A 21,219-nucleotide genomic window follows, 5' to 3' on the forward strand; every position below is an offset into this window, starting at 1 on the left:
TTTGACATTACCAGGTAGACATTGCCTCTTGGACCGAGAAACTTTTTAGTGCGTCAGATGAACAGGCAGTGGTGTTTAATCTTATGTAAACCCGCCACCAGGAAACATTTGCTACTTATTCCATAATCTGTCTTCCTTATTTTCCCATTACTCTCCATATTCCACTCACGTGGCAAAGGTCCTCTCAGAGTGAAAACCCTGCCAGCAGTATTTAACTTCTCCTCAGTGTGAGAACATTGGTCTTTTTGCATGAATATGCCCACCTAATAGCAGACACAGTAATGCCTTGGTAAAGGTTAATGAACCATTGTCCACGCAATAAATTCTATTGCCTTTTCCTCATAGATAGGATGTGATTGACCCATTACACTCGACCAGAGGCTGGGATTTGTTTTCCTATTCATGCTGGTGGATTTTCACAGATGCAGCCACGCTTGTTTGCGTCGTTGCTGGTGACCTTACAAGCAATCTGAGAGACAATTGGTAGAGGGTTAGGAATGTAAGTTACACTTGCAGTCTTTAATCTTGTCAAGGTATATTCCTGTTTATGAGGTGATGTAAACTAGTAAAACAGCAGATACATAATTATTGCTTTTAGGAAAGCCTTATATAATTATTTACAAATGAACCAGAACCAACCACACCTGAGTGGGCAGCAGGAATTGACCACACTTCCCACCAAGGGCACCCAGATAACTTTTGTTATCTTCGCCATCTTAAATTACTCTTCACGCTGTTTTACAACTACCTTGAGAATACTGTGGCAAGACTTAGGGAAGTCTTTAAAGTTTCTTCTAGATTAAGTTGTTTTAGGTTTGGTTGCAAGCTCACCCATGATTTTCTTTCTCTTTCTTTCTTTCTTTCTTTCTTTCTTTCTTTCTTTCTTTCTTTCTTTCTTTCTTTCTTTCTTTCTTTCTTTCTTTCTTTCTTTCTTTCTTTCCTTCCTTCCTTCCTTCCTTCCTTCCTTCCTTCCTTCCTTCCTTCCTTCCTTCCTTCCTTCCTTTCTTTCCTTTCTCTCTCTCTCTCTTTCTTTCTTTCTTTCTTTTTTTTTTTGAGACAGAGTCTTGCTCTGTTGCCTTGTTGCCTGGGCTAACATACCGTGGCGTCAGCCTAGCTCACAGCAACCTCAAACTCCTGGGCTCAGGCAATCCTCCTGCCTCAGCCTCCCAAGTAGCTGGGCCTACAGATACCTGATACCACATCCTGCTAATTTTTTCTGTTTTTGCTAGAAATGGGATCTAACTCTTGCTCAGGCTGGTCTCGAACTGCTGACCTCAAGCAATCCTCCTGCCTTGGCCTCGGCCTCTGAAAGTGCTAGGATTATAGGCGTGAGCCACTGCATCTGGCCGTCAACCACTGTTTTCTAATCTGACATATTTTTCCCATTGAAACAATCAGCTTAACACTCAACCTAATACTTTGAAGTCAGAAAATAAGAGGAAAACATGTGAACAACAGAGAGGCAAGGGGAGATTAAAAAAAAAAACCCAATACATGAATACACAGAATTTACATTTTGTACAGGGTAAATTTATTTGAAGGCTTGGGTTGAGGAAATGTGTTTATGGGTTTGCAGAGTTGACCACAATGAACTTGAGTACTCTTGAGAGAAGGTGAGCAAGCAGTACGTGGGCAAGGCTGGGAGACCAGTGAAGGAAGGGTCAGTTTCCAATACTGCAGTGTCCTAGACGTGGGTTCAAACTTGGAAAAAAGAAATCATTTTCCTCCCCATGGACTCCTTTTTCTCATCTGTCATCTGATTGGTTTCTATTAATCAGTGGTTTGGACAATTAGCCAAAATGCCACAGGCAATGTCGATATGATTCCACGATATGGAGAACCATGGACCCAGATGATCTCTAAGATCTCTTCCACAGCCATCATCTGAATTTTCTTTTAAAAGATATTATTTTACTTAGATAGCTTTGAAGATTTAGTAAGTTCCTCTTGCTTTTCTAGCAGAAAAGGCGCTCCGGGTGGTGGGGTTGCAATAAACAAACAATTTACCCACAGTCCTTTTATTGGTGCAAAAACTATGCTAGGCAATTTTATTCTTAAATCCTGGCTGCAGGAGCCAACACCACAGCGCCCTCTAGCATGCGTGCGCGCATAGACAGAGGCTGGGCCCTCGGATTCTGTAAGAAAGCGTTGGGCTTTGTTAGTTGGAGATTTTCTTCATACACTATGTTTTCTTACCATTTGTTTATGTAATTTATAGACTTCAAAAGTGTTGCTCCCTCTTCAAGTTAAAAGAAACTGTTATTCATTTTAGGGAAATGACTAGCACCACACCCAAGACCTCCCCTGCTCCACTTATCTAAAATTCCTTGGCAGTTTTAATTTTTAAAAACTGACTTTCCCATATTTTATCCCCACTAAGAAAAGAGGTTTATAGCAAAGTGCCCTGATATATATGGCAGAATCACTTGCTGTATTTTGATCATATGTTTGGAAAAGTAAATAGAGATGCATATAATATCTGGGGACACCATATTATATTTCTTTAAATCAGCAGTCTCCAACCTTTTTGACACGAGGGACCGGTTTCGTGGAAGACAGTTTTTCCACAGAGGGGGCTCGAGGAGGCGGGAAGCGGGCAGGGGGTCGCCGCCTGGGCTCCACCTCAGATCATCAGGCTTTGGATTCTCCTTGGGAGCTCGCAACCTGGATCCCTCGCGTGTGCAGTCTGCAGTGGGGTTTGAGCTCCTGTGAGGGTCTCATGCCCCCCCCAGTCTGACGGGGGCGGGGTCTTGGGTGGTGATGCGAGCCGTGGGCAGCGGCTGTGGGTGCAGGTGGGGCTCTGCTGGCTCAGCGGCCGCTGGCCTCCTGCCGGGTGGCCTGGGGCCTGGACCGGTCGCAGACCGCAGCCTGAAACCATGTTTGATCTACAAAAATGGGGTTTTGTTTGTATGGTTCACCCTAAGATCTAAAAGGATAAATAAAAAGCTAGGGGAGAGGCAAAGTGAGGAACTGGAAGGCATATGAGGCAGACATTTTTCTCCATATGTTCTTTATAAAATCCAAGGACCTTTTTACCACATGCATATATTACCTATTCAAAAAACTAATGTAAAACATTTTAAGAGAAGAAAAAAAGAGAAACACATGGTCATATAGTTCCCTAAACTGAGATATTTTTTTTCTCTTTCCACATTTTCCCTCATTCTCTTCTCTTCTCTGCCAGAGTTTTTTTTTTATTAAACTTGGTAATTTATTATTTTCAAAATTTTGGCAAATGATTTTCTGTAATATAACCCAAGGAAATATATCATTCAAGTACAGAAATATCTGTGTGCAAGAGTTTTTATTGTATCATTATTTTAAAATAGGGAGAAATTTAAACATAGATGGGAGATTGTGTAAATAAAATATGATGCATTCATCTATTGGAATGCTATGTAGGTGTTAAAAATTATGATGTAGTCTATTTTTATTGACATGGAAATATGTTTATATTAAGAGAAGAAAGTTTATAATACCAATTTCTGTAATAAAATATCATGAATAAATTTTTAAACATGAATTCTCAGCTTACTTTGCTTTTTAAAAATTTTTCTTTTCTTTTTTGCAATGGAAAGACTCATTTGGAGGAAGAGTGATCTTTGCAAATGATTTGAATTCATTTTTTAATGAGACATTGAGATTTTTCCTAATGAGCATTAAAGGATATCACTAGAGAAATTAAAGAAGTGTTTAGGGCAAGGAAGAGCAGACTAAGGAAGCCATACGATAGGAAAGGAAGGCAAAATATACAAACAGTTTGGATACCAGGAGTCCCCAAATAGAAAAAGTCAACCAGGAGAGGGCCACTCTCCAGAAGGCATAAGACCAGTGGGTCTATGGAAGGCCTGCTGTGAGGTGCCCAGAGCCCACTGGATCAGAGATTTGCCCAGACACACTTGCTATGGCAGAGAATTTCACAAGGCCCGGCCACAGCGCCTGCTGGTCATTCAATCTGTGCTCTGGGGAGCTTTGCTCTGCGCCACAGACTCCCCAGCTGATTGCCTATTGTGACAATGCCGAGGCATGCCACAAATATTTGCTTTCTGTCACCTCATGGCTGCCCACTCTAGACATCTCGCAGTGTCCTTAGGGTACCTATTTGCTGGAGGGAACCTATTGATGTGGTGGTGGTATGGGAGTGATGGGGCTGACAAACTACAAATGCCTCCGGATCCTACGCTGGAGCAACGGGGAGTGGACTCCACTGTTCTGTCTGACTACATAGAAGAACATCTGGGAGGAAATATATCAAATTAGTATAGCATATTTTGACCTCTCTGTGGGACGATTTTGTCCTCAAAATTTTTATACTAGATTGTTTTGACTTTGTTTATAAATATTAGCACTTGGGTGATTATTTATAGCCTTGATGGATATTCATGGTTAAAATGTTACTAACTTTCCATTTTCATTTTTATTTTACTGAAAATATTTTCTTTGAGAGACAGCTTTGTGGTGTTAATTTTACAACGAAGATTTTTATTGATGGTGGCACCTTGTATTTGACATTTATTTGGGTACATTATTACTACCAAATCTAATTTTCCCGTGTCAAATTTTGCAGATCTAATCTTTTCAAGGAGATTGAATTCTCCCATTAATTTTACTTATTTATATTGTGTATTGTTTTAGCAATTTTCAGTTTTATTTTGTGTTCATTATTTCTTCAAGCCTACATTGTTCTGGGTTAACGTGTGCAGTTATCCTTCAGTCAGTTTCCTATTATAATGAATTATATAATAATGAAGTGGAGTCCAGATCACATGGAGAGAGAGAAGAAAGACAGCAGATCCAGAAAGCATGTAGCTTTGCTGGTGGGAAGATGCGAGAATGTGTCTAATAGTTTCTATTTTCCCTGTGATGTATGAGGCCAGGTGAGCCACTGAAAGTGTAGGATATGAGTAAATTTTTGGAGAGAGGAGAAGCCATCATGCTAAAGAAATAAGATTGTTGGTTGGTGTTCAAAGCTCATTTGAGGTTGTGGTCATGGATATTAAGCAAGATCAGCTATGTATTTTTCTTTCTCTATGTTCAGCTGCTTGAGCTCAGGAGCAGGGCAGACAGTTGAGTTTCACCTGAGTTCGAGTTTGGCCAGGTGTTTAAGGCTGACGGAGAAGCATTGCCCCCATAATTATCTCTGCCCTCTCCTGCACCATCAAACTTTCACTTACTGATTATTTTCTTTAGTATAAAATATGTTCCAGTACTTATCATCCTTAGACAACAATAACAAATACAAAACCAAATACAAACAAAATCTTTCTTTTACCCTACTTCTCGTAAAAGAATCAAGCTACCAACCCATTTGTCTGTTCCCCTTCAGAGCTTCACTTCTAAAATTAATTTTCTATAGTCTCCATTCCATTTCCCCACTTCACATTTTCTCTTAACCCATTCCAATCAGGCTTCTGTCCCATCACTGCACTGAGACTATGCTTATTATAGAACCAGTGACCACCATTGTGCAGAAATAACAATAATTCTCAGTCGTCATCTCACTTGACCTGTGAGCACTCAGCCACTTGGAGCATTTCCTTCTCCTGGTGACTTGACACCACATCCCTCCTTCCCAGCCCCACTTGCATTTCACTGGCTGCTCCTTTGGGGTCTCTTTTGAAGAATTTTTAAATACTGGAGATCACATTGTTGGGAATCTCCTTTATTACCAACAATTTTAATATTACTTATATGCCAATGACCTTCATAAATAGATTTTCCAATGGTGGAAAATCCTTGAATTCCTAGATCCACAGTTGATTATGATATAGTGTTATTTTTGTACATTAATGATTGCAATTTGGTAATGCTTTATTTAGGAGTTTTACATCTGTATTTATCAGTGAGATTACCTATAACTTTATTTTCTTATACAATCCTTTTCCAGGTTTTGATATCAAGATTATCTTAGCTTTGCGCAATGAGTTGAGTAGCTTTGTATCTGTTTTTATTTGCTTTCTTTTAGAAAGTATATTTTTGGATAGAGATTAACTTTTTTGTAAGTCTGAAAAAACTTGGTTATAAAATTGTCATCCTATTAAATTTTTGAGGAAGAATTTGGATTACTTTGGATTCTTTAAATAGTTATGGCTATAATATTTTATACTTCTTCCTGAGCCAATTTTGGTAATTAGTGTTTTGATTTTGGCTTTAAATTTATTTCTTTTTTTTTAATCTAAGATTTTTAAAATGTTTGTACAAATTTGTTCCTAGTAGCTCAGCATGGTGGATATGGTGAACTAGTGTTCAACATCCACTCAGCTTCCTCCCACTGTGCCTTTCCATATAACACAGGCTGGAAACCTAGAATCTGTACTTCCCAGGATTTCTTGTAGCTACTGTTCTAGATGAAAATTAGATTTTGCCAAATAGTTGTGTAAGATGTAAGATTTGGAAGCTAAAGCGAGGGAGGCAGAGGTCATCATCCTGTTGCTTCAACTGTTGCTGCTTGCCAACATGGTTGTTGACTAGATATTGGCTTTGTGCTACATGAGCCTTTTGACATTCAGACACTAGTTTTATTAATGTTGAGAGGGAGATAGGACAGTGGCAGCTGCCCAATCCCTGAGTCACAACTAAGGCTATGTGTTGTTGAGTTAACATTTCCAGTGGGGGCCTACTGAGTCCATATTTTCCTGAGGTATTAGTTATCTATGGCTGTGGGATAAGTTATGCCAATGTTTAGTAGCTTAAAACAAACATATATTATCTCCTGCAGTTTCTGTGTGTCAGTAATCCAGAGTGACTTGGTTTGGTGGTTTTCTCTTGGGGTCTCTCACAAGGTTGCAGGCAAACTGTTGAAGGCCCTATGCTCTCAGAACTCTCACCTTCTGGGGTAAATATATCCAGTTCTGTGCTTCTGCAATCAGTATCAACACTAGCTATAGCTGGAAACTCCTGCTCAGGAAAGCAGTTGGTGACTCTACTAATTTCCTCACTTTCTCCTCTTTCTCAAGCCAACTAAACCAGAACAATAGGTTTCTAAGGACTTTTTTCAACTACTCTCATGTGGAAGATACAATTGGATGGCTACTAAAGAGCCATTTCTAAATTTCAGGGCACCAGTTTTGTTTGGAGTGAGGTAATAAATTGGATTTTTGTTCGCAATCCTTCATTCCCTCTCTGCAATTGAATTATATATCCACACCTTTTGGCATGAGACTTTGCAGCACTTTCCACTGGAGTAAGCAGAGTACGCATTCCCATTCTGTTTGTATTGGACTTAGCCAGGTGATTTGTTTGGCAAAGGAATGTTACATGAACAGAGACTAATTGTATTTATGTGATTTTATCTGGCTTCTTGTGGATCTCCCATTTGCCGTGAGAAGAACATGCCATGGGTGGCCAGTACTGCCAGGATAAAGATAGGTGTGGGGCAGACATGAAAACATACACAGCCCGGGTCCAAGCCCGGTCAATCCTGGTCAAACCTGGCAGAGTCACAGATGGTCTACATCTCCAGAAGTGAGGAACAAATGCTTGTTCTTATAAACCACTAAGATTTGGGGGGTTGCTTGTTGGGGAGCACAGCAATACAGGTGGCAATCTGCCCAGCTCCAGAGGATGAATCATAATTAGTCTAAACTAATCCTATTGTTCTTGTCTAAGACACTTGATTTCCAGATTCTCTTGGAGCTAGGGGTGGCCAAATGACCCAGTCTTAGCCAATGAAACATCCAAAGAAGTCTGCTGAGGACTTCTGGAGATGCTTTTGCTTCCCTATGAAAGGCATTGTAGGGGCTGGAAGTGGTGTTTCCCTCTTCTTCCTTGATTAAAAATTCACTGTCCATCTTGAGATCATAAGTTGGAAGACACACAGATGAAAATCCAACAGCCAAGGATGACGGAGTAAACAGATAGCAAGTCTGAACTCATGGTGGTGTATGGCTTAGTGGTTGACCAACATCAACAGTCAACTATCTCTAGATTTCTTACTTAATCAAGTTTTCTGTTTCTTGCTTCCCAAGGCATTCCTAACCTAATACAGCCATGTGTCACTTAATGACAGGGGTACATTCTGAGAAATGTGTTGTTAGACGATTTCATCACTGTGAGAATATCATAGAGTGTACTTACACAAACCTACATGATATAGCCCACTACACACCTTGCTACAAGGGATACCTCATTTTATTGTGCTTTGCTTTATTGCACTTTGCAGATACTGTATTTTTTACAAATGGAAGGTTTGTGGCAACCTTGCATTGAGCAAGTCTATCAGCACCATTTCTCCAATAGCACGTGCTCACCTCATGTCTCTGCATCACATTTTGGTAATTCTCACATTTCAAACTTTATTATTATTATTACATCTGTTATCAGTGATCTTTGATGTTACTATTGTAATTGTTTTGGGGCACCACACGAACCATGCCCATTTAAGCCATCAAACTTAATGAACTGTACTCATATAAGACAGTGAATTTAATTGATAAATGCTGTGTGTGTTCTGACTGCTCCAATACTGGGCGTTCCCCCATCTTTCTCCCTCTCCTCAGGCCTCCCTATTCCCTGAGGCACAATAATATTGAAATTAGGTCAGTTAATAACCCTGCAATGGCCTCTAAGTGTTGAAGTAAAAGGAAGAGTCGCAGGCTTCTCATTTTAAATCAAAAGCTAGAAATGATTAAGCTTAGTGAGGAAGGCAGGTCAAAAGCCAAGATAGGCTGAAAGCTCGGTTCTTGTGCCAAATAGCCAAGTTGTGAATGCAAAGGAAACATTCTTGAAAGAAATTAAAAGTACTGCTCCAGTGAGCACACAAATGATAAGAAAGCAAAAGAGCCTAATTGCTGATATGGAGAAAGTTTGAGTGGTCTGGATAGAAGATCAAACAAGCCACAACATTCCCTTAAGGCAGCGCTTAATCCAGAGCAAAGCCCTAAATTCTATAAAGGCTGAGAGAGGTGAGGAAGCTGCAGAAGAAAAATTTGAAGCTAGCAGAGGTTGGTTCATGAGGGTTAAGGAAAGAAGCCGTCTCCATAACATAAAAGTGCAAGGTGGAAGTGCTAATAGAGAAGCTGCAGCAAGTTACCCAGAAGATCTAGCTGAGATCACTGAGGAAGGTGGCTTCACTAAACAAGAGATTTTCAATGTAGCCAAAACAACTTTGTATTATAAGAAGGTGCCATCTAAAATTTTCATAGATGCCTCTCTTCAAATCTTCCAAGGACAGGCTGGTTCCCTTGTTAGGGGCTAACGAAGCTGGTGACTTTAAATTGAAACCACTGCTCATTTACCGTTCTGAAAATCCCAGAGTCATCAAGACTTATGATAAATCTATTCTGCCTGTGCTCTAGGGACAACAAAGCCTGGATGACAGCACATCTGTTTATACCATTGTTAGTGAATATTTTAAGCCCACTGTTGTGTCCTGCTGCTCAGAAAAAAGACTCCTTTCAAAATATTACTGCTCATTGACAATGCACATGATTACTCAAGAGCTCTGATGGAGGTGTACAAGGAGATTAATGTTGTTTTCATGCCTGCTAACAAATTTGTTCTGCAGCCCATGGATCAAGGAGTCATTTTGAATTTCAAGTATTATTATTTAAGGAATACATTTCATAAATCTATACCTGCCATAGTGATTCCTCTGATGGATCTGAGCAAAGTAAATTAAAAATCCCTGGAAAGGATTCATCATTCTAGATGCCATTAAGAACATTCATGATTCATGGGAGGAAGTCAAAATATCAAAAATAATAGGAGCATGGAAGTTGATTCCAACTCCCATGGATGACTTTGCAGGGTTCAAGACTTTAGTAGAGGAAGTAACTGCAGAGCAGTGGCAATAGCAAGAGAACCAGAATTAGAAGTGGAGTCTTATGATGTGATTGAATTGCTGCAATCTCATAATAAAACTTGAATGAATGAGGAGTTGTTTCTTATGGATGAGCAAAGACAGTGATTTCTTGAGTTGGAATCTATTAATACTCCTGGTGAAGATGTGGTGACTACTGCTTAATGACAACAAAGGATTTAGAATATTTCATAAACATAGTTGATAAAGAAACATCAGAGTTTGAGATAATTGACTCCAATTTTGAAAGTTCTACTGTGGGTAAAATTCTATCAAACAATATCATCTGCTACAGAGGAATCTTTCATGAAAGGAAGAATCATTTGAGACAACAAACTTCACTGTTGTTTTATTTTAAGAAATTGGCACAGCCAATTTTAAGTTAAATTGTTAAAATTTAACAATTTTAAGAAAATGGCACAGTCACCCCAACCTTCAGCAACCACCACCCTGATCAGTTAGCAGCCATCAACATCAAGGCAAGACCTCCCACCAGCAAAAAGATTATGACGTGCTAAAGGCTCAAATGAGCATTAGCATGTTTTAGCAATAAAGTATTTTAAATTGAGGTGTGTACATTTTTTAGGCCTAATGCTATTGCACACTTATAGATGATAATAGAATATAAACATAATTTTATATGCACTGAGAAACCAAAAAATTCACGTATCTCACTTTATTGCAAAAATTCACTTTATTGCAGTGGTCTGGAACCAAACCTATAATATGTCTGAGGTATGCCTGTATATGGTATAACCTATAGAAATCAAATGGTGATTTCTGAAAAGGAAGCTATGCCAACTATTGAGCCACACAGTAAGAGTATCTCGTAGGGAGTCGCTAGGAATAGAGTTGTCAAAGGTGTTCAAGAACCATGTGATACTTGCAACACCATCATCTTTCTGTTGCACAGCTCTATCCTCAGTGTGAATTTGAAGTGTATATGGATTGCTACCAGATGAAAGGGAAGAATTGCCAACAGGGCGCTGCCTAAGATGCGTCTGGCTGAGATGTATGAAGAATTGGGTACATGAACAAGAGAATTTGATGCCTACACAGAGCATTCCTGGAAAAACTTTCTATGCTGCTGGAGGCTGTTCATTTTGAAAGAGCAAAATGTAGCATAAAGGTAAATTGTCTCTATTCAAATAGGCAATTCAAGTTATTTTCAAAGCCAGCCTCGAAAGAAGACATAAAACAGACTTCATTAGTTGGAGAAAAACCTATGCTTGGACCTGAATCCACAGAATCCATCAGTGTTGGAGCCAGCAGCTGCAGGTGGGAGTCCACCCACCCTCCAAGCAGCCAGCAGCACAAAGCCTGCCTGTCCAGCCAGCACATCTGCTTCAAACCAGCTGGCCCACCTAACCGGCAGGAATGTCAACAAGGAAAACAAAGGCAGAAAATGGACTCAAGACTGGCCCCTTACATTCTTGATGATATCTTTGCTTCTTTGGTGGAAAGTAAGATATCTTCCGATTTATCTAAGAAGCCTCAAGAACTGATGACAAGCCCAGTATTCTGACAGTCCTCACAACTGGCTATGTGATCATCGCTTGCTGTGCTTGTAAGATCCCGACAACAGGAGCAACTGGAATGTAACTGGGGAGTGCTGGAAACAAGGGCAGCTGGTGAGGGTATCTGAAGTGCATCATAAATTGAACTCTGAACTTTGGAAACCTGACTCCTTTACCAATGAGTTTGGGGATACAGAAGTCAACCTAGTTAATTCAAGAACCAATGAAATAATCACAGAAGCCACAGTAGGAGACTTCTGGAGTGGATTTGAAGTTGTTCCAAATTACTTGAAAATGAAAAAGAATTAGTGATTTTGAAACTTAAAGAATAGCCACCAGGAAAAGATTTTAGAGATATGATGCCTTACAGGTTTCATAATCTGATGGTCAACATTCCATTGCCTGAGTACGCTGAGTACACAAGGTGAGATGGCAACTGAATTTGGTCTCTGGACTGCCAAACTACTTTGTTTGGTCAGATCACTACGAAAACATCTTCAGCAAGAGTTTGGAGTTAAAGGCTGAGCTATTGTACAGGTGCTCACAGATGTATTTATCCCAGCAGGCGCTCCACATCAGGCTCATAACTTACGTAGCTATATCAAAATGGCTAAAGATTATGTTGCTCTAGAACATGCTAAATTCTTCTGGCTTACTGAGGAATTCCATTACCTGTCACAGACTCATAGCGAATATGTTATCTACCATGCAGTAAAAGATGCTGACGCTACACTAAAAACCAGGGAATCCAGTTTTGTTAAACCCTAAGGGTCTCAGAAATGCCTTAACCCCTGAACAATGGAAGCGATTTATTGGCAGCTGTTCAAACTCTTCAGGCAGGATTCCTTTGAACTGTGAGAATCATGTTATCTCATCTTTTTTTTTTTTTTTTAACTGTGCCTGACTAGTGAGGGTACTCTGTCTAATGTATATTTCTGGTGTTTACATTATAGATATTAAATGTGTATGCATAGTAACTATGTGCATCCTTTTTTTTTTTTTGAGACAGGTCTCACTCTGTTGCCCGTGCTACAGTGTCACAGCGTCAGCCTAGCTCACAGCAACGTCAAACTCCTGGGCTCAAGTGATCCTCCTGCCTCAGCCTCCCCAGTAGCTGGGACTACAGGTGCATGCCACGGATGGCTAATTTTTCTATTTTTAGTAGAGATGGGGTCTTGCTCTTGCTCAGGCTGGTCTTGAACTCCTGAGCCCAAACAATCCTCCCATCTCGGCCTTCCAGAGTGCTGGGATTACAGGTGTGAGCCACTGTGCCCGGCAAAGAACATGCATCTTTAAACTGTGATTTTTCATCTAGTGCAGAACTTTTACTAAGACTTAACACAAAACCTTTTATGAACTCTAGGATAATACCTGTAGTTAACCCCAAGCTATTTGGTTGGACGGCTAAGTCAAAATGTATTTATAACTATTAGGAATCATTTTGTGCAGTTGGGTTGCATTGTGTTTGTCTGAGTACAGCTCCCCTACCCCTTGGGGTTCAGAAGAGCAATGGAGAAAATAAGCAGCTATGGAGCTGTTCTCATCGTATGGCATAGGAGTGGCATTATATAGCAGAATTCGACTACTGTACAATTCTTAAGGTTAGCCATCTTTAGTTAAATGGAGTTTTAATTTAAATGAAACTTTGCTAATGTTAAGTGTTAAGCATTTTGCATTAAAGCATTTATATTATAAAATATTTATAAAATACTCTTGTTGAAAAAAAGAGCAATATCATCTTAGATTGTCACACACCCAGTTCATCCACTTCCTAACCCCATTTCCTAGTGTTAAGCCAAATGACAAGTGGTATTTAATTCATTCTTTTTCTTTTTCAGACAAAATCTAATGCTATTCAATTTATTCTTATACAATTTCTTAAGCTGGACTGGTTTTAAAAGTTGTATTAGGTTGGTGCAAAAGTAATTGTGACTTTAGCATTGTTGAAATTTGCCCTTTGATATTGGAATACATTCTTAAATATGGTTATGTCATACATCTTTTAATGCTCATTTCTCACTTTATTTTTTTTGCTAATGACTTTTTACTTGCTGCTTATTTTATATTTATTTTAGACTATGGAAATGATGTTAGACAAAAAGCAAATTTGAGCGATTTTCTTATTTGAGTTCAAAATGGGTTGTAAAGCAGCAGAGACAACTCACACATTGACAATGCACTTGGCCCAGGAGCAGCTAATGAATGTACAGTGCAGTGGTGGTTCAAGAAGTTTTACAAAGGAGACAAGAGCTTTGAAGATGAGGAGCACAGTGGAGGGACGGCCATCAGAAGTTGACAACGACCAATTGAGAGCAATCATCGAAGCTAATCCTCTCACACCTACACAAGAAGTTGCCGAAGACCTCAACTGTTGACCATTCTATGGTTGTTCGGCATTTGAAGCAAATTGGAAAGGTGAAAAAGCTAGGTAAGTAGGTGCCTCATGAGCTGACTGAAAATAAAAAAAATCACTGTTTTGAAGTGTTGTCTTCTTTTCTTGTACGCAACAACAATGAACCATCTCTCTACTGGATTGTGATGTGTGAGGAAAAGTGGATTTTATACGACAACCAGTGATGACCAGCTCAGTGAGTGGACTAAGAAGAAGCTCCAAAGCACTTCCCAAAGCCAAACTTGCACCAAAAAAAAAGGCCATGGTCACTGTTTGGTGGTCGGCTGCCAGTCTGATCCACTCCAGATTTCTGAATCCTGGTGAAACCATTACATCTGAGAAGTCTGCTCAGCAAATCAATGAGACACACGGAAAACTGCAATGCCTGCAGCTGGCATTGGTCAACAGAAAGGGCCCAATTCTCCAGACAACGCCCGACCGCGTGTCCCACAATCAATGCTTCAAAAGTTGAACGAATTGGGCTAAGAACTTTTGCCTCATCCGCCATATTCACCTGACCTCTCGCCACTAGACTACCACTTCTTCAAGGGCCTCAACAACTTTTGCAGGAAAAACACTTCCACAACTAGCAGGATGCAGAAAATGCTTCCCAAAAGTTCCTCAAGTCCTGAAGCATGGATTTTTATGCTACAGGAATAAACAAACTTATTTCTCATTGGCAAAAATGTGTTGATTGTAATGGTTCCTATTTTGATTAATAAAGGTGTGTTTGAGCCTAGTTATTATATAATGATTTAAAATTCACAGTCAGTGCAATTATTTTTGCACCAGCTGGATAACATCTTACTGTCATAAGAAGTAGAGTGAGAATAACAACTATTATAATAATTAACATTATACTTTTAATATTATTGAGGGGTTCACATAGAATTACATGAAACAAAGGTAGTGGAAAGGATTCTGGCTTTGTTGTCAAAAGGTCTGTATTTGAGTTCTGTCACTTATTCATCATTTGACTTTGGGCAAGTCACTTAACATCTGGGCTATATCACTCTTTTGCCTACTTTATAGTTACTGAGATTGATGAGATACTCAGTGGGCATTGCATTTTGTAAACTGCAGAGGGGTTGGGATAGATAACTTCCTATCAATAGTACATGCCCCCAGGACAGCTATGCACAGTGACGGAGCCAGCAATTTTCATGGGGTTGTTGGAAGGCAGGACATCTGGTTAGAATCTTCTATCGCTATTTAACACTAAGCCTCCCTCTATGTGATGATGATGGGCCTGCTCTGAAACTGGGTAAGACACAGTTTCAGGGCCCACCAGCCTATAACAAATTGACCATATGTGTCATTGCAACTTAGGGACAAGGACTAGGTCTCGCTCACCTTTGTGCAAAATATAAACTCAAAAACTGGTAGAATAAAGTTGAACTTTTGGACATGAGAAATATCCAGGCACTCCTTGGTATTATCAGAACATTGAGGTTACGTGGAGGGAAATAAAGCTTTCCTGGTTTTCTTAGTGCTCCTGTAAGAAGCCCTCGCCTCTTGACACTCTTCACATATTACGAGAACTAGATCCATGCCCACTTGTCTAATCATTCTGCTCTGAAATGAGGATAAGTTTTCTCTTCTATCCTTGAGAGAGCCAATGGTTAAAACATAGACAAGGTCCCTAGGTTAAGCCCTGAAGTGCCAGGAAGATGGTAGTCCTATCTTCCTCGGTATGAAGCCCAGACCTTGGCGTCATTTTCGGGTCATAAAAGCTGAGACACAGGAGGTTATCTGACCCCTGGATATATTTTGTTTACATACGGAGCAAGCAATCAGACTCATTATTTTTCTAAGAAAAAATCACTTTTCCTTATCACTCACTACAGAGTCCCCAGTTACTGGGTGAGACATTTGACCTGGCTCTCATTGTGACACCCTGGGGTGCCAGCATGCCTATTATTTACTGTAAAGTAATTAACAAGAAATCTGTCTCTGATCCAGAATACTCTGTGTACATATTCAGGATAAGGTTAATAAAGATGAATATTAAAAACTCAGTGGTCTTTGACCAATTGTAAAGTTATCTCCTGAGTTTCTAGCCAAGGGGATTGATGGGCAAGATAGAGCCTGAGCCGTGGATGCCTCCCCATACACCTCTTTTTTTTTTTCTTCTTTTTTCCCAACAATTTATGAGTATGGGCAAGGGCATAGGCAGAAGCAAGCAGTGGCTGCAAAGTGAGTCTGGTGAGTCTGGTGACTACAGCCCAGCTGGGGCCCAGGAAAGGCCAGCAGTCCCCACTCCCACAGGGAACACGATGGCAGATTCAACAGAACAGAAGAGTCAGGGGTCAGACGGCTTATTCTTCGGTAACTTATCTACTGCTGTTCTAGGAACTACACCCCTGGGAGGGGGAGGACTGAGGGGAAAGGAGAGTGTGGTCCCTACAGGTCCAGGGAGGCTCCTCCCCTTGCAGCAGGAGCTCCTCCCAGAGACAGACGATATTGTCAGGAAGAACCGGGGCAGAAAGCAGCCCATCCCACTGGGTCCCCAGCTCCAGGTTTACCTCTGAGATGAGGATGTGTCCAAGAGCTCCAATTTCCAAGTCTTGGAAAAGGTGTGGAGGAAGATGCAGAAGCTTCAAAGCATCGTCTCTTTTGCTCCATCATCCAACAGTGAGAACACTGGCAGTAGAATCCAGGGTGGGAGTCGGAGTCGTTTTCTTGGCTCTGTCATTCAGTGAATTAACAAAACTCCGGAGGCCGGGCGCAGTGGCTCACGCCTGTAATCCTAGCACTCTGGGAGGGCCGAGGTGAGTGAATCGTTTGACCTCAGGAGTTCGAGACCAGCCTGAGCAAGAGCGAGACCCCATTTCTACTAAAAATAGAAAGAAACTAGCTGGATAACTAAAAATATATAGAAAAAATTAGCCGGGCATGGTGGCGCATGTCTGTAGTCCCAGCTATTCAGGAGTCTGAGGCAGAAGGATTGCTTGAGCCCAGGAGTTTGAGGTTGCTGTGAGCTGGGCTGACGCCACGGCACTCACTCTAGCCTGGGCAACAGAGCGAGACTCTGTCTCAAAAAAAAAAAAAAAAAAAAAAAAAAAAGAAAGAAAGTAAAAAAACTCTGGAAAAAATAAAAACAGCAAAAAGCAAAAACAAAAGGTAAAAGCAACCCCAAAGCTGTCAAGTGTGACCATCTCTTTGATGACTCCATTCAAGAGGGGAAGTCTCCATTGCTAAGGGAGCCGCCATTCCCCCATCCTCCTCTCGTAATTCTTAGTGCAATACTCAGAGGTCCCCAAAGAGGTAGCAGGGCAGGACAGAGGCAGAGTAAAGGGCCATTGCTATGCTTGTGTCCACCTCCAAATTTATATGTTGAAATCCTAACCTCAATATGATGGTGTTAGGAGCTGGAGCTTTTGGGAGGTGACTAGGTCATGAGGGTGGAGCTGTAGTGAATGGGATTAGTGCCCTCATAAAAGAGACTCCAGGATAGAGAGCTCCCTTACCTGTTCATCTTTGGAGGAGCCAACCATGGCTTCCTGTGAGGAAGAGGGCTCTCACCAGACACAAAATCTGCTGGTGCCTTGATCCTGGACCTCCCAGCCTCCAGAAGCTCTGTTGTTTATAAACCAGTCAGTTGAAAATATTCTGTTACAGCATCCCCAAGGGGCTAAGACAGCCATGTAATGGCTGGAGCCCCACAACTCCAGACAGGCACTCGCAGCTTTCCAGACCTGCACCGCACCCACCCCACCATCCAGTGAAAGGTGGGAGGCAGAGGCAGCCCAGCCCAAGTAGAGGGCGGCCCCTGCTGCCAGGAGCTTGTTCAAGTCCCAGATGATGATGTGGGCTGTCCAGCAGATGGGGATCAGGGCCAGTTCCAGGATGAGGAAGCTAATTCCGGAAGTGAGCACCATGGGCCATGGATGTCTTGTCCTCCATATAGGTATTACTCCTGGCCTTGGAGAGGCAGACCAGCTGGTCCAGCAGGGCTACAAGAAGGGTGAGAATGCAGCTCCTGGGCCCATGCCAGCAGCCAGGCCTGCAGAGTGTCTGAGCTGTGCTGTGTACCACGTGGGGCAGCCATAGCCCTTCTCAGACCAGCTGGGATGGCAACGGTGCTGTTGTCAAGGCAGGCGGTCACCTTCCATGGGCCAGGGGCCAGGTGTTCATTCATCCAGCTGAGCAGCTTCAGGAAGATGCCCAGGATTTGCAGAGCAGCCGAGGCTATGGCGAAGTCGAGAGGAGGTGCGAAGGAGACCGAAGGGCCTCCAGAGGTGGGATCGGGGCAGAGGCAGGCGTCATCGACCACTGCACGGTGGGTGAGGAGGGGAAGAGACCCCAGCCTGACCCAGCCGTGTTGGAGGGGAGGCTCCAGACTGGAGGCGCTGTACTTGCAAGAGGCCTGAGAGTGGTGGTGAGGAAAGCTTGCTGATTTGGGGACCACAGTGGCCAAGGAACAGGTCCTAGAGCCAAACAGAGATTGAGTCTAGGGTCCTCCATTTACCAGCACTGTGACCTTGAGCAATTCACCCAAACTTCCTGGGCCTCAGTGTCCTACCCTGCAAAATAGAGATAGCAAAACTGCATTTTAACATGTAACTGTATCCTAAAGTATGGGTTAAATGGCACATAGGAGCCCTACAAAAACATTGGGTATTAGTCTCATTATTGCTATATTATTACTATATCTCTGGGGCCATCAGGAAACTTGCAATTATCTTTGCAATGAGTTGTTTATGTCTGACGTGCCCCCCACCTTCCTGAACTGCACTGGTCTCCACAGCGACACACACCGTCCCCCACCAGACTTGAGCAGTGCTAAGGCAGGACCCTGGCTGGGAGTCACTACAGTGTGTAAGCCAGGAGAAGATGCCTCTTTCTTAAATTGTATTAACAATTCTGCACTATCCTATTCAACAATAAATTATTGCTATCAAAGTGTTAATTACCATCTTAATTATAAAAGGTATAATACAGTACACTTGCAATCAAGGACATTCAGAGCTGGAAGCTTGCTGAGATGACTCAGCCTCCTCTCACTTTTACTGAGGAGGAAACGGATGCCCAGGGAAATTTAAGTGGTATTCTCAGTAACTCAGCAGAGCCCCTGTGACTGAGCTGCAGGGTGAGCTCACTTTCTTTGCACTCCAAGAGCTCCCCAGGGGTAGATTCTATAACATCCCGAATAGTAAATGTGACTGGTATGCAGATTGCTCCTGCTGTAGAGATGCTCCAAAGAGAAGCACAAATATTCAGAGTTGTCTAATTTCTCACGAAAAGAGGAAGTTGGATGAGTCAGGAACAAGGCAATGGTAAATATAAAATAGCAATTTCCTGTCCTTGGTTCAAGATATTCCTGATTATAGGACATACCAATAAAGGTGTGTTCTCTGGGTTGTTCAGTTTTCAGTAGCCAGTTACACCTCTCTCTGCCCCTTTATATAAGAGATCTGGACATATGCGATTATTTTGTAGTGTTCAATGTTTCCTTTAGGTTGTTTTATATAATCAATAGGATATTTTCTGCCAAGGTTGTGAATTGGGGGGACGAGAGAAGAGTGTGCTGCAGGTGGGCTACACCAGAGGGATGGAGGGGAGAGGAGCCAGACGTATCAGGCTCCTTTCACTGCCCCTGTTGCAGAATGTCACTCCTCAGTGGTTTACAGGAGTACGTAGAGCCTGGGAAAAAGATTTGCTTATACAGGGCAAGCTTTGGCCCTTCATTTTTACCTTGACTGTTAAGTGTAAGGAAAGCCACCCTACCTGTTCTTATCTTCTTCACTCTGTGGTCACCTTCATTCAACAAGTATGAGTGCCTCTTGTGTGTCATACAGCCACCCCCCTCATCCCATGTTTTGCTTTGCTCATGGTTTCTGGGGATGTTGATAATGAGGAGTTCTGGCTCCAAACCTGTTCTGCAGAGATTCAGTCCGAGGGCATCTTGAGCCTAAGTGCAGAATCTTCTCTCTTGTTCAGGAATGTGGTCTTGGAAGCTGCTTGTTTCCTCTTCTGTCCAGCACCAAAGGAGGCTGCAGTTACGTAGCAGAGTCACACATATATTTTGGCTAAGGCTGAGAGAGTTCTGGGCACTTTGGTGAATCACGATTTGAGACTCAAGGAAGGAGTTCAGAGATCTATCTTATGAAGCCCTTTATTTTAGAGATAAAAAAATAAGACTTTAAATAATTTAATACAAGCACAAACTTAGGCAGATGCAGAACAGGACCTGGTAGTCTTCTGACTCCTAGACCAATCCTCCTTCTAGAAGAGATAGTGCTCACCTAAGAGAGGGGGGCTGGTGGACTCGATTTCTCAACTACAAACAGGTTTCTGAAGGAACAAGAGGTCTAAATTTACCTTCCTATGTGACTAGGGCATAATATCAATATTTGCATTTAAAGTGCTTGTTTTCAGAGCACTTATATTCATCCTTCCGTTAGGATAACAAGGATTATCAAAACGCAACCAAACAATGGGAGGAACTGGTGCACTTTCATGTCTGATTATTTCATTTTGTGAACCAAGTGCTCTGATCTCCCAAGGAGTTTCTAGACCAGAGGTATGTCATGTCTGAAGATGGGGGACTAAGATAGCCACATATTCACATCTTTATGTATACGTATCAGAAGTTTAGTACTTGGTAGGCCAGTGTCTTGGCATTTTGAGGCATGGGATGGGAATGAAGCCTATACTACATTACAAAACATAATTTAGTTCTGTGGTCACAGAGTTTCAGTGCTGGAAGGGATCATTTTGTGTAATTCTGCAATTTAGAAGAAACTGTGACTCAGAGACTAAGTGGTTTGCTTGTGGTTTTTGAAAAACAAGAGTAATTTGAGCAATGTAATCATTGATTGCATCTCTGTGGTTGAGTGTTTCTTGATTCTATTCTACTCACCGTCTTCCCCTCATAGTATACTACTCTCAAATCCCCGTTACTTCCATTTCCATTTCATTTTAATCTCAGAGGTATTCATCAGTGATAAATAATCTCCCTGGGGTCCTAAATACTGCCTGGGTCTTCAGGGAAGATTGTGTTGTGATGTGGTCTTGACTTTGGTGTCTTAAGGTAATTTTATTATTTTCATGGCAATCGAGAAACATGGCTAACAGAGGAAGCACAATTTCTAGAAGTAGTAGGTCAGGTGAAGCAGCCTCACAGAAAAACCAGTGTCATTTACAAGATTTAGTTCATTTTAACCAGATGGTTAGATTTAACTTAATAGGCATCTGTTAAGGGATCCATTATGGTCATAGTACAAAGACCTGAAATTATTTAAAATACATTACCCACAACATTGCAACATAGTCTATAATTTCTTTTTTTTTTTTTTTGAGACAGAGTGTCACTTTGTTGCCCAGGCTAGAGTGAGTGCCGTGGCGTCAGCCTCGCTCACAGCAACCTCAAACTCCTGGGCTTAACCGATCCTACTGCCTCAGCCTCCCGAGTAGCTGGGACTACAGGCATGCGCCACCATGCCCGGCTAATTTTTTCTATATATATTTTTAGTTGTCCAGATAGTTTATTTCTATTTTTAGTAAAG

At 41.6% G+C, this 21,219-nt stretch overlaps 1 long non-coding RNA gene and 1 pseudogene across 1 annotated transcript; one reads left to right on the forward strand and one right to left on the reverse strand.

Annotated features, from left to right (window-relative positions):
• Positions 1–10,569: 10,569 nt before the first annotated feature.
• Positions 10,570–11,947, forward strand: LOC123644109 (annotated as a pseudogene).
• A 2,607-nt stretch (positions 11,948–14,554) lies between these two features.
• Positions 14,555–21,004, reverse strand: LOC123644030. The gene is made up of 3 exons (XR_006736977.1): positions 19,586–21,004; positions 17,179–18,234; positions 14,555–16,396 (listed from the first exon to the last, which is right to left on the reverse strand). It is a non-coding gene; the product is annotated as an uncharacterized LOC123644030 (long non-coding RNA).
• Between the last annotated feature and the right edge of the window lie 215 nt (positions 21,005–21,219).

Source organism: Lemur catta, chromosome 8 (assembly GCF_020740605.2).
Source record: "Lemur catta isolate mLemCat1 chromosome 8, mLemCat1.pri, whole genome shotgun sequence".
In the NCBI taxonomy this organism is placed as follows: Eukaryota; Metazoa; Chordata; class Mammalia; order Primates; family Lemuridae; genus Lemur; species Lemur catta.